Consider the following 13,089-nt stretch of genomic DNA (forward strand, 5'->3'; position numbering starts at 1 on the left):
ACGTGAACCTTTAACTTAGGGAAGAAGACTACTTGCAGTCTTGTGAAGTTAAGAGGAAAACTCTAAAAGTTTTTTAAACCTAGCCAAGAGGCTAGATTTGTGTTGCTTTACTGAATGGAGCAGACTGGAGTATGTTTATCTGCTTTATATTCAGATTTTGTGTGTTTGAAGAAAATAACAGTGGGTAGACTCCCTGTTGTCTCAAATACCTCCCAGCAAGGAGAGTTTTTGGAATTACCCCTCACATTCCATAACATGATTTACAAGTGGGATGCACTGATGGACATAAATGTGGCAGGAAGATGAGTTTTATTACATGTTAGTATGAGTTGACATATAAGTGTTCTCTGTACAGGAGATGTGGCAGTAGAACACATATGGAGAATGTGGTTATTTGATGATCTCTGATTCCACTTTGTCTGTAGAAAATATTTTTAGCCCGCTTATCAATACAAAATTAATTTCAGGTTGACAAACCTGGTGGATTGGTATTTTATCTACTGACCAAACATAGGCAATTGTGAAAGACACGTGCTTGGTACTTTGACAGGTGCTTAAGCCTCCTATAATGCCAGAACCCAAAGGGGAGGAATGAAGTCAAGAGGGTTTCGCGAAGCCCATATGGCAAACATATTACCCATCCAAATCCACACTAATGGCGGGTTACTTCATCTTTTTTTAAAAAAGTATTTCTCCTTTGTACTGATCGCAGTTGCTGACAACAGTTACACATTTGTGGCAATTGATTTTTGGGCCTATGCTAGTTCAGTTGATACAAATATTTTAGGAAACTCTGCTGTGGGGAGAAAATTGTACCTGTGCATTCTGGGATCTAAACCAACTGCTGATGGTGGCAATACATTGTGCCATGTTCTGGTAGCAAGTGAGGACTTCAGACTGTATACAATGACTTCAGAAAGTATTCAGACCTCCTTCACTTTTTTCAATTTTATTTTGTTGCAACCTGATGCTATAATCATTTGAATTCTTTTTTTTTTGCTCATTAATCTACACATAGTACCCCATAATGACAAAGTGAGAATTTGCAAAATTTTGTAAATTTAATAAAAAAAGAAAAAAAATCACATTTACTAATTTTTGTGTACAATTCAAATTTTCTATTTTATTGAATAAAATAAAAATAAAAATATTAAAATAAAAAAAAAAATCACATTTACATAAGTAAGCAGACACTTTTTTACTTTAGTTGAATCACCTTTGAGAGCAGTTACAGCCTTGGGCCTTTTTGGGTATGATGCAACAAACTTTCACACTTGTACTGGTGGATTTTCTGTTATTTGCAAATCCTCTCAAGCTTAGTCAGATTGGATGGGGATTGAACAGCCATTTCCCGGTCTCTCTCCCGAGATGTTCGATAGAGTGCAAGTCAGGGCTCTGGCTGATTTAAACATGATTTTTTTTTTCCCTAATATGCATTGTCAGCTGTGAGGCCTTCTATAGAGCGGTCTGTGCCTTTCTAAATCATGTCCAACCAATTTATTCCTCCAGAGGTGGACTCCAGTTAAGGTGGAAAGACATATCAGCAGTTATCAAGAGAAATAGGAGGCACCTGTACCACTGTATGAATGTAGTAATGAAGGCAAGCGTGGCAACTGTACTAGCCCATGCTATGGAACTATGCAAGTATATGTGCTTGGACAGTAGATAATAGTTAAATAAAATTATTTAAAAAAAAAAATCTTATATAGTCCTATCAGGTAAGAGAGGGTCCCTTGCGTGGCGACTGTTATTTTATCCCCCACTTTGGGGGGTCAGAAGAATTATTTCCCTTCTCCCTCTCTTGTCACGGCTATAAATTAATAGGTTGAAAATCTCTTGCGATAGGAAATGGATTGTGATGCTTTGTAGGTTTTGTAATGGTTTGGAACTTAAGTTTAGTGACCAAGTTCTGTAAGAGTGGATGGTTTCAATTTGGTATTAAAAAGTTTAAGTATGAGAATAAAGAAAGTTTTAACAACCATTAATAAAGGCAGTGGACAATAAATTCCACTGTTTGTAAATTTGTAATAATAGAATAAGAATAGTGTTGGCTGTAGTCCCATGGCTTTTCATAGCAGATCTCTATACACTATCACAGGTTACCACTGTATATGCTCTTGTCTTGATATATGATTTTGTCTGTATATGATTTTGTCCACAATCAAAACTTTTAGGTGATAACTGTTAAGCATGTGTATAAAACCTGAAATTTTCTGGTTTAAGGTTTTCCACCTGCATAATTTTGAGTTTGGCTTTTGAAAGCTTGGCAGATGGGATAAGCACAGATCTCTGCACACCAACTCTATTAAGTGTACATTTGCAGCTTGTGTACTTCAGTAATACTTGTAAGCACTGCGAGGATGTCATCCTCATTGTTTTGCTTTTTCCCACATTTTTGCTTTGGGGACGTATTTGAAGTGAATATCATGGGGGATTGAACTACTCTACTAAAATCAATTATTTTAACCCCCCCCTTAACAAAATGTTTTCCAATCTACCAACCAAAAAACACACACAATTTGGGGCATGAATATTGGTGGGCGTGTGAGGGGCTCATACCCATACCCTAAATTAACTCTTGGGCAAGGAGGGGCACAGCTGTAGGCCACGTTGTGGTCACATACAGAGTAAACATGGAGGATGTGTGAAGAACCCAGCCCCCCTGAAGTCTTCCATTATCCAGTACCTAGGGAAGAGTGTGGTAAGTAGGAGTTGCATGTGTCAAATTGTTTCATCACACAAATGATAATAATGTACTGAAATATAAATGCCAACTTATTAATATGAATGATAACTTATGAACTCATTTGATTTCAGTCTGTTACTAAGGTACATAATACATAACTCCTATTGGCTGGTGTTTGTTTTTTTTGCTTGAAATCAGGAGAAATACAGTAATATACTGTATAGTATAGGGACTAGTATACCTAATCTTATTTACTTTGAATTGCAGAGATGCGTCTAACAGACACCTGTGCCAAATTACCAACACAGGCCAGCCAACAGACCACTTTGCCCACATGCAACAAGCTCTTCCCCTTTTCCCAAATGCCACAAATCCCTCTCTTGGGTTTGAGACAAAATAGGGAACCACTGTACTTATTTTTATAGTTTATCAGTCCAAATGAATGCCAGAAGTCAGCTGCAAATGTCAGAACATGGCTCAGGGCTTCGCAGGAAAGCCAAGCTTTCAAACAGAATATACCTCTCCAGTCACCACTGATCTATTCACCACATAGGACCCAGGGCCTTTAAAGGTGTATATACCTTTCACCTAGGATCAATTTTCTGTTGCATTTTTCCAGGCCTTTGTCTTGGGGTTTCCATCCGAGTAGACAGGAGGGGCTGCTGAACTAGTACCCTTAAACCAGGGCCTGGCAGCTACCCCACATAATCTTTGGAAGGGTTTTCCCTTCCTGCTCTGCTGGCTGTCAGCCCAGGCTTCCTGCAAAAAGATATGTTCATACATTATAGCAGCCTGCCAGCTCTACTGAGCTGAGGTGTTTACATTTGTATCTTTTCCTATTGTTGTACCTTTTCTTTTAGGACCGCTGAGCAGAATTGAAAGCTGCAGGATTACTAAACGTTCAGATTTTTAATTCTGGTGTGCCAGGGCGTTGGTTTGCTGTACAATGGCAGGCTTAGACCTGTGGCAGGAGCAACAAATCCCACACATCACTTGGTGGCTGGCACTATGCCCTCCTCCCAGTTCCAGCAATGCAGGTCTGGTTCTTAAAGAACCAACGTTTGAATATTTGACACCAGTAGCCTCGCCTGCATTTCCACATCTTCTGCATCTTCTCCAAGGCGCACCTCAATCTCACTGCCAATCTAAACATAGTCTAAGGTTTAGTTCACAATTGCCAGTTTTACAAACATTTTCATGCACTGCTGAAAACTTTGTGCAAAAAAAAAAAAATTATTAACATTGCAACAAATAGTCTAGATTTTCTTTCTTTTCACAGGCTTTATGCAAGTCATTTTCTCTTTTTTCATACATTTTCTTTCAGTTTCAATTAAAAAAAAGTGAAAAACAAAATGCAATGTTTTGCTAGGCCTTTGCAACCACAACAGTGTTGAACTCAGAAATGATTTTAAGCTGGGTGGGAAGAAATTGTAGGTGGGTGGCAGCCCCTCTAGTGTGACCCAACTCTTCAGTAACCACCGGGTGGTTACTGAAAAGTGCCAGGTTGTGCTCCCTGCTAAAAGGGGCCGGGGATAACATTGCACATACAACTGCCTGAAAAAGCCTAGCAGTTAATGCCTGTTACTATGCCTGGGCACTTAGTGGTTGCTAGTAAGCACTTTTTTTCTCACTAAGCCTGAAAAATTATACTAACACTAAACTACATCTATTACACTATTACCCCCCTAGAAGTCATTACATTCTTTACAAAACATGATACATTAGGAAGTGGGGTCACAATACAACTACTCAATAAACTAAGGGGGAGGGCAGAAAAAGTGTGATTTAGAACTTCCCCTATTGTTTGCCAAAAGCACTACCCTCTCTGGCCCTCTGGTGTTCTGTCAGATTTTTCTACCCATCATGTTTGCTCTCTGGAAGAAACTTGGAGGGCTAGTTACTGGGTAGGTCGATAGATACTGGGGTTGGGATAAGAATAGTGAGATGTAGGATGCCAGGGTGTTTGTCCACACATATATGGCAATCGTTTAACAAATATTGGGTATTACTATGCATGTTAAAGTGAGGTCACAACCATTTTTAAAACATGGTTAACATTGGATCAAACGAGTACACTTGTTCTGCCCTCCTCCTAGTCCAAAATTATTTGCCAGACAATTACCGTCTCCCAATCACTACACAATAAAGGTTCTAGAAGTTTGGTTAATGTGTATAACTAAGGGAATGTAAAACTAGGAGAAACAAACAACAGTGCAAAATCAATTAAATATACAGCGAATACAGCAATGAATACAGCAAACGGTACCCAAAACAACCTATATGTAAAAGCCTACATCTCCTGAAATACCTAAACGAACAACATCATCTTGTGGATTACAACCAAAATGCATTAATACAACAAAATACACATCTCACTATAACAAGATGGTTAAATACAACAATAACATACTAAAGATGCTTGGATAGGCTTGAATAGAACAGGGATAGATGTGGATGCATCAGCAGGATTACATATGTGTCTTCTATAATAAACACCGCCTACTTCCTCTAGGAAGCTCTAGGAAATTGTCATCAAAAGCAGACAGAGAAAAACAAATTTCAATAACAAGAATGTTCAATAGTGGGCCCAGAACTACCACTATATAAACTATATTCATACTATATACATAAACATAAACTAACTGTTGATAGACAGCATAACACCTATTATCCTTGAATGGCCAGATGATAAAAGGCAGCTGCTTCTATAGATTTGAAATGGTGCCACTTGCAAATGCTTAAAAACTGTTGTGCAAGGTATGGCTCTTTTGCCTCTGCAATGCTGGGTCCCAAATTTAAATCTTATCTACATGGAGTTTGCCAGGTATCCCAGGAGGCTCTGCTTTCCCAATCAGTCTTTACTGCCGCAGGGAGGTTGTATACCCTTTTATGTAAAGTAAACATTTGGTGATCGGTCCACTTTAAAAGTTAAAGTGGTGGGAGAAAATATTTGACCAACCAAATAAGTATAGGGGCAGAGATCATTACTGCGACGATGTTTCAATACATTGCCTGCTGGATTAGTATACATATCATCTTCTTTTACAGGCTGAACTAATTTTACTTTTGGACCTGTAGTGATAGGGTCTCTTTCAATATACCAATAAAACTATTTGTTATATCTGTTCAATAAGTGCATACAATACTTGCTGATTCTGCTAAGAGCCTTGGGAGCTGATAACTTTCTATTCTTAGTTGCATTATTTCCAGCTATCTGTGTGGACTACAAAACCACTTCATCCACATAAAATAAATAGGGGAAGTCCGCTGAAGTGCTCTTTCATAGATAGAATATAATGATTGGGCATTTTTACACTTGGGCCAAAAATGTGCAATTGTCAGGATCACTGGGTGAAAAAATAAAGGAAAAAAGCCTGGGAAAAAATGAATGTAGCCACCATGTCCATGAACTAGTATGCTGCATCAATATATTATATTTTTGTTCATGTGCTTTAAACTAATCTTTTAATTCTCGCTAAACAAATCTTTTAATGGTTCACTGAACTGTTTAACATTTAAATATATCTCTTCTAAGCAAACTAAAATGCCACTAAGAAAAAGGAACATTTACTAAGGGTGTATGGGTGTTTGTAAAATGCTCCTTTCTTTTATTAGACACACTAAAGACAAAAAGAGGACATACACTACAAATTATATGTAAAAATAATGAATATTGCTATAGGCTGCCTCTATTTCAGTACAGTATGCCACCTCATCAGCCTATGCTTCCTAAGGACAAAATAATACAATGCAATACAATCATGTTTAGTAATATTTTCACCAACACCTTATAGGAATCTTTATTACATAATTAAATTTAATCCAACCTTAACCTTACAGCATTTACATAGAATTGTTATTTTTAGATCATAATATAGATATGTGGAATTATTTCACCTTTTTAGTGTAACAGTTTAGTGTACTTGTTATCTAACATATCTGAAACAACTTCCAGATACTAAAGTATGAGAACAGAGAACACTGCTTTTTCTTTTTTGCAAAATTTAAAATCATAGGAGAAAGTTAGAAAAAAGCTGTATCTACAACAGGATCAAAGATTAAATCAAAATACGCATTCTGAATATTAACTTAGGTAATATATAACTTAGGTTTTAACACATAACTACATACGTAAGACCACTGTTGAAACATTTTTTTGTGATTGATTCCAGTGTCAGATGGACGAACGAGTGTTGTACACACAACACCATTTTGTTCTATATAAAGAGGAGGGGGGGCCAAGCATTCGTCCTGTTATCTCCTCCAAAGGAGGGAACGGCCACTGTAGCACCTTTCTTTTCAAGTTTTGCGATGCCACTGAGTTCCCAACAAACTGCTCCTGATTCCCTAAATAGAGCACCTGTTTTTTCAAGATCCAGGTGAAACCCAGACATAGACTGGGTGGGCAAGGATCTTAAAAGCAGAGGTGCTCCATTCAGGGAATCAGGGAGAAAATTGCTGGGAGCTCAATGGTTTCCCAAAACTTGAAGAGAAAGGAACTTCAAAAACACATGATTCAGAATAAGCTGTTCATGCAAAGTTTGTTCTAAGTATGTCTAAGGTCATAAAGAAGTTGTGTTATCTGTTAGGGATCAAGCAGCTTCGTATCTCAGTGTACCATCCACAGACAGATGGGTTAGACATGGTCTGGGTGGCTAAGCATCCCCCAATTCTTCCTTGGCTGACTCCAGGACCCTTAATACCAGCTTTTCATAGAAGCTGTCACACAGTCCCTGGAGCCCTTAATAGACAGACCTACATACACCATTCAGTATTCAACATTTTTCTTCTTTTGAGGATGAATTAATGTTTTAAATGAGTTTCATCTTTTCTTTTTTTTTAACAGGAAAGGGTTTAAACCTTTTAAACATTTGTTTAAGTGAGAGAACATGTTATCAAATTGAGGGAAAAGAACAAAATGTGACCAGTATTATTGAAATAGTGATTTTTCTCTGACCTCCTCTTTAATTGACAACTGTCAAAGTTTGGGCCACCAAATATCATGCCTTGGCAGATGTGTGAGAATTCGAAAAAAGAGAAAGTATCATAATGAGGAACAAAACATGACATGAGAGGTCACCATGCTTTGCCTTGCTTTCTCATGTTGCTGTATGTGTATATATACTGTATAAATATTTTGGCTCTCCTTTTCACTTAAAAGGAGTCATTTTGATGTATAAAGTGAAGGAATTCAGAAGTGAAGAAATAATAGAAATCCAAATCCTTGAACATGTTCTCTACAATTCGTTCTAAAATATTTTTTTGATGTCATGTACATTCCTATGACATAGAAAGTAATTTACATTTTATTGTCAAGGAATGTTGATATTAATCTGTCATAATATCTTCTAATTTGCAGTATAATAATAATGACCATTCTGATAAATATACCTTACAACCTTACTTAATGTTAAAATTCATTATCACCCTGAATGACCCCAATAAAATATGCATTTTACATGAGTTTCACGACTCCTTGGGTGATGTAAAGCATTTCATTTGATAGCTGTAAAATGTAACTTGGTTCCTTTTGTGTTTATTACTCACCTATATGGCCTCACCCTAAGGCGTAGTCCTGGCATCTCCAACAATGCCATGTATTGTAGCAACTGAGATTCTGACCTCTCTCCTCCTCCCCACCCCTGGCTCTGCAAACACAACAGGAATTTCAATGATCTGCAACAAAACTGGGAAAATAAATGATTAGTCCCACCTTTTAGTAGACAATAAAAAATCATGCAGTCATATTTTACATGCAAGTATTTAGGATGTACAATATATCTATTATTCAGAAAAACATACACACAATATTATGTATGTATACAAGACTGAAAGCACAATTTTTGTTGATCTTATAATGAATTTGAGGTCTTCAGCAATGTAAAAACAATGTATGAGGGTCATTTTAATAACTGGATACAATGTTTTTAATATACCACAAAATAAAAAGAAATAACATCTGATCTGAGAGAGAATCATTTTCTATTTCAGATAAAGATAATATATGTCTTTAGTACATTTCAGTATCGCCTTTGTTCTAATCATGAATCACTTTAGCCTTTAAATTCCTATATAATTGCTCTGTCGTCAGATGAATATACTTGCTATACTTAATTTTAAATAATCTCTGTGTAGGGAGTTGTCTTGAACTTGTTGCCTCCTATGAATTCATTTTGAGTGTGTTTGTTCACTGACGTCATACATATCTCATTTAACTAGACCATGCTCTTTATTTTATTGCTGTTTTTTTTCAGACCTCTGACCTAAAAAAGTAAGCAATACCAAAGGGAGTTACATAAAAAATTAACACTATAGCATGTTTTCCTAATATTGTGTTAAAAAAAAACATGGAATTGCTGTAAAATGACTACAGGTAAAAATAAATTAAGCAAAAAATATAAGCAAATATAATGTTGGGGAAGGAAAAATGTCAACAGAGATTCCACATTGGCCTCGACTTTGAAAAAATAAGTGCAATGTGTAAAAATGATCTTTCATGTTTTTTTGTTTAAAAGCTAAACCAAACACATAATTTGGTTTATTAAAATGCATTGGTTTGATTTTAAAATTACAAATATGTCACCTCAAACTGCAATAAAATTCACTATTCACAATATACAGATTGTTTCTGGAACTACATAGGCACCCCCATGGGTGTAATATATTTATGGTTTTTTCATTAATCCAAACTTAAAAAAAATCCTTGTTCACAAATGCACAAACTGTTCCTGGAAATGTTGCATAAAAGCAAAACAAGTGGATGTACAAGTATAAACTGATATGTTTGCACATTAGAAAATAATCTCGGTTTATACCACTTTAAATACCTAGTGGCATGTCCCAGTTTAATAGATCAGAGCTGTCCAACACAAGCTGTTTATACACTTTACATGAAGACACAATGCCATCAACTGGTGGCTAACAACTATGCACAAAATATCATTTACTATGTATAATGATTGTAGATGACCCTTTAAAAAGAGTGAAAATATACAGGCTGAGACCATGGGATTTTATTTTTTACCTTTCAAATAAACGTTTTGAAAATTACTCTATGAATGAATTTATTTAGTCCTTTTTATTAGCACTTCCATTGATTATAGATTTGAATGTTACCAAAGACAGGTGAATTTTCAGTTCCAGGTTTATTCTTGAATCAAAGCAATTTTTCTGTTTGTTTTTTTTTGTTTTTTTCAGGTACAAGTTGGTACCTCTTGGTACCTGGATTTTTTTTTTTTTTTTTGTGAGGAGGAATACCAGTGACAAACATTGTATAGTGAAGCACAACACTGTACTGAGCTGTAATTTCCTGTTCACAGATGTACAAAATATGAATTTGAAAAAGGATTCAGTCTAAGTTACAATAGTTACATGATGGCAAACTTGACAGGTGTTCAATTAAAACAGACCTCTGCAAGTCTCAACTCAAGTTCCTCTATACCAGGGGTGTCAAACTCAAATACACAGAGGGCCGAAATTACCCCCTGAGCGGTAACCCGGAGTGTGACTTGGGGTAGAAAAAAAATGCTGAAAGCGGTACCCCTGAGCCACACTCGGGGTAGCCAAAACAATAGTAAATAAAGCCTTACCTGATCCGCTGGTGTCCTTCTCAGCAATCCCCGTCTTCTCGCTTCCTCCAGCTGGCCATCTCATCATCTGATCACTTGGGGAGTTCCTGGTGATGTTGGTGTGTGTGGACGTTCCGTTAGGGGGTTGGCTGAAATTTTAAATCTATTTAATTTTAAATCTATCTATTAAATACAAAATAACTGTATTGAATGCATTACAGTGGATTTATATGTGTAAAAGCAGTACATTGTCTTTCATGAAAATTTATTTTACAGTAAAATATAATCGTATGAGAATAATATTTATTTTTTGAAAAAAAAAAAATTTAAAAATGTTTTTTTTTTGTTTTTTACATTTATTTAATTTATTATTGTGACATGATACTAATTTATTAAACTGTAAAATACTTTTTCATAAAAGCAATGTACCGCTTTTAGACATAAATCCGGACAGAAATGAACCACCCAGGAGGTTAAAAATTAGACCAAGTCTGGGACTAAACTTGAAATTTATTGAAAAAATTGAGGAAGTTTACTACTTCATCTATAACTAACAAAAACAAACCCCTCTACACACACTTTAGGGTAGTCAGGCACCATGTGATCATTGCCTAGGCCTTGTGTCACATGATGGGTGTACAAGAATAATGTCTATGAATTGCATGTATTGAAAATGATGATGTGAGGTAGTAACGCGGGTGGGCCAGATGTAGTTCATTTTCTGAATTCTTGGGGGGACCAAAAAAAAGGAGCTTTAGGGCCAGAGTTTGACACTCCTGCTCTATACACAGCAGTAAAGAAATGTGCAGTATTTTTCTGCTCTTTCTGAGCATTGCAGCAGTGAAATGACAGTACAACTCCTGAATACACACAGATCCCCTTTCTCACCTATCCAATCCTAACATACATAATTTTTAAGGCAGTGAAAATGCAGTATTAGCACCCTAACACCCAGTGTATTTTTCTAATAGCAGAAATTTGAACCCCAACTAAAAGAAAGGGTTATATTGAACTGTTGGCTGGAGCACACACCTTTCCTAATATAGGGTCTGGGTGGGGCACACACCATGTTCTACAAATACCTGATAGAATGCCTGCTGGTTGCCAGCAGCACACATGGAATTCAAAGTCCACTGCTCCCCCTGCACTCACTCATTGGTGTAATGAGACATCATGGGAGAGCCTGAACTGCAAACCAGATTGTTGGCTGAATATTGGTGGTGTTCAGATCTAGCAGTACTAAATGTGCAGTGTTTAGGTGCATTTTAAGCAATCATACTACTCTTTAGGCATGATGAAATTTCCTGCACGCCTAAATACTTCTTCAGGAATATCTGCAATACCAAACATAGCATATGGGCAAAACAGGGAGTGTTTTATGCAAGACAGCTTGCACTGACTGTATTGCCTGTATTTGATATGGTTAGAGGGTATATAGCTCTGGTGTTATTCCTGTGAAAGTCTTATCACACCTTTTTAGCACCCAGACTAGGAAGGGCATTGTACATGTGTGGGGAGGGGACTTATTGAGTCTAGTAATTGAAGCCCAATGGTTAATGGCCAGAGTCTTCTGAAAATTACTTTAAAAGTACTGAAACCTGTAAAATTGGAAAACATTTATGGGCTGGGCCGATGTAATTTTTATTTTCTTACTTTTAAATATTTGTTTTAAAAATTACTCCATGAATGTTCAAAGTCATTTATTGGTATAATTTTATGATCGATTATTTTGAATGTTAGCAGTGTTGGACACATTTTATGCCCTACCCTCCTCTTAAAATGTTATTAGCATGATCCCCATGACCACCAGTCACTGAATTAATATTACTATAATACCTAGTGTTACACAAAAAAAGGGTAATAAAAACATCACTTGTTGTAATTGCTGCAGCTAATATAAGAAAAATGACTGTCCATCTGACAAGTTATTTATTTCATAGAAGCTAATTTTAGGACAGAATGGTTTAAAGGATTTTTTTAGTTTTTATGTGCCACTGGTTAACTGTAACAGAGCCATCATCCTGTCTGCAGCATCTGTTTTGGCAATTAATTTAACTGTCAGGTGTGAGCTAATTAAATCAGGAGCACAAGCTATGCTTCTGTCAATTCAGACTCCATTGACCTCAATTACTGCAGGTCTCTACATTATAGCAGAAATTGTATAATTAATTTAGAGGAATCAGTCTCATTATTTAGACAGCTCTGTGATGGTGGAATGAATCTACAGATATGTTTGTCATATATCTTTAAAACATCTTTTGAAAAAATAACTAAATACGAATTTCCTTTCCTCTCCCCTTTCACAGTGAATATGATATTTGGAGTCACTAGTGGAGACACCTTTCATCTAAGGGAATGAGGTTTATTTTTCTATTGCAAACAGAAAGGAAACATAATAAAACTCACTGAGGCCAAGTTTACATGAACAGCTCTGCTTGCATTAAAATGACAGCGTTTGACATTTCCATTTATTCCAATGTGCGAGTACAAAACAATGCCAGAGTGCTTTTTGGCATTTAATTGTTAGGTTGCAGAGGTTGCATATGTCAATGCCCTGCAAAAACTGATTTTTTGCATTTGGTATTCACGTCAAAAGATCTGATTAACCACCTAGCCGTTAAGCCCGACCTTCGTTCAGGCAAAAAAAGATGGTTAACCCCGAGATTTTTCCCATCCATACTTACCTGGTCCCCCGTGCGCATCCAGTGTCGTTTTCGTATTCCAGCGTCGTCCTCCGTCCAGCGTCGTCCGTCGATCTCCCTCTCCAGCGTCGGGTGCCAGCGGGACCGGTAAGATGCCGGCCGAAAAAAAAAAACGGACGGCTCCTCCCTGCGT

General features: G+C 36.7%; 1 long non-coding RNA gene across 1 annotated transcript in view; it reads right to left on the minus strand.

Annotated features, from left to right (window-relative positions):
• Window positions 1–1,183: 1,183 nt before the first annotated feature.
• LOC140336839 (uncharacterized) overlaps window positions 1,184–13,089 on the minus strand; it is a 13,707-nt gene continuing 1,801 nt past the window's right edge. The window contains exons 2-3 of the long non-coding RNA XR_011921946.1: window positions 8,234–8,373; window positions 1,184–3,831 (exon numbers count right to left, since the gene is read on the minus strand). This is a non-coding gene — a long non-coding RNA (uncharacterized lncRNA). The remainder of the gene's footprint in view (window positions 3,832–8,233; window positions 8,374–13,089) is intronic.

The sequence above is a fragment of the Pyxicephalus adspersus genome, chromosome 8 (genome assembly GCF_032062135.1).
Source record: "Pyxicephalus adspersus chromosome 8, UCB_Pads_2.0, whole genome shotgun sequence".
NCBI classification, from domain to species: Eukaryota; Metazoa; Chordata; class Amphibia; order Anura; family Pyxicephalidae; genus Pyxicephalus; species Pyxicephalus adspersus.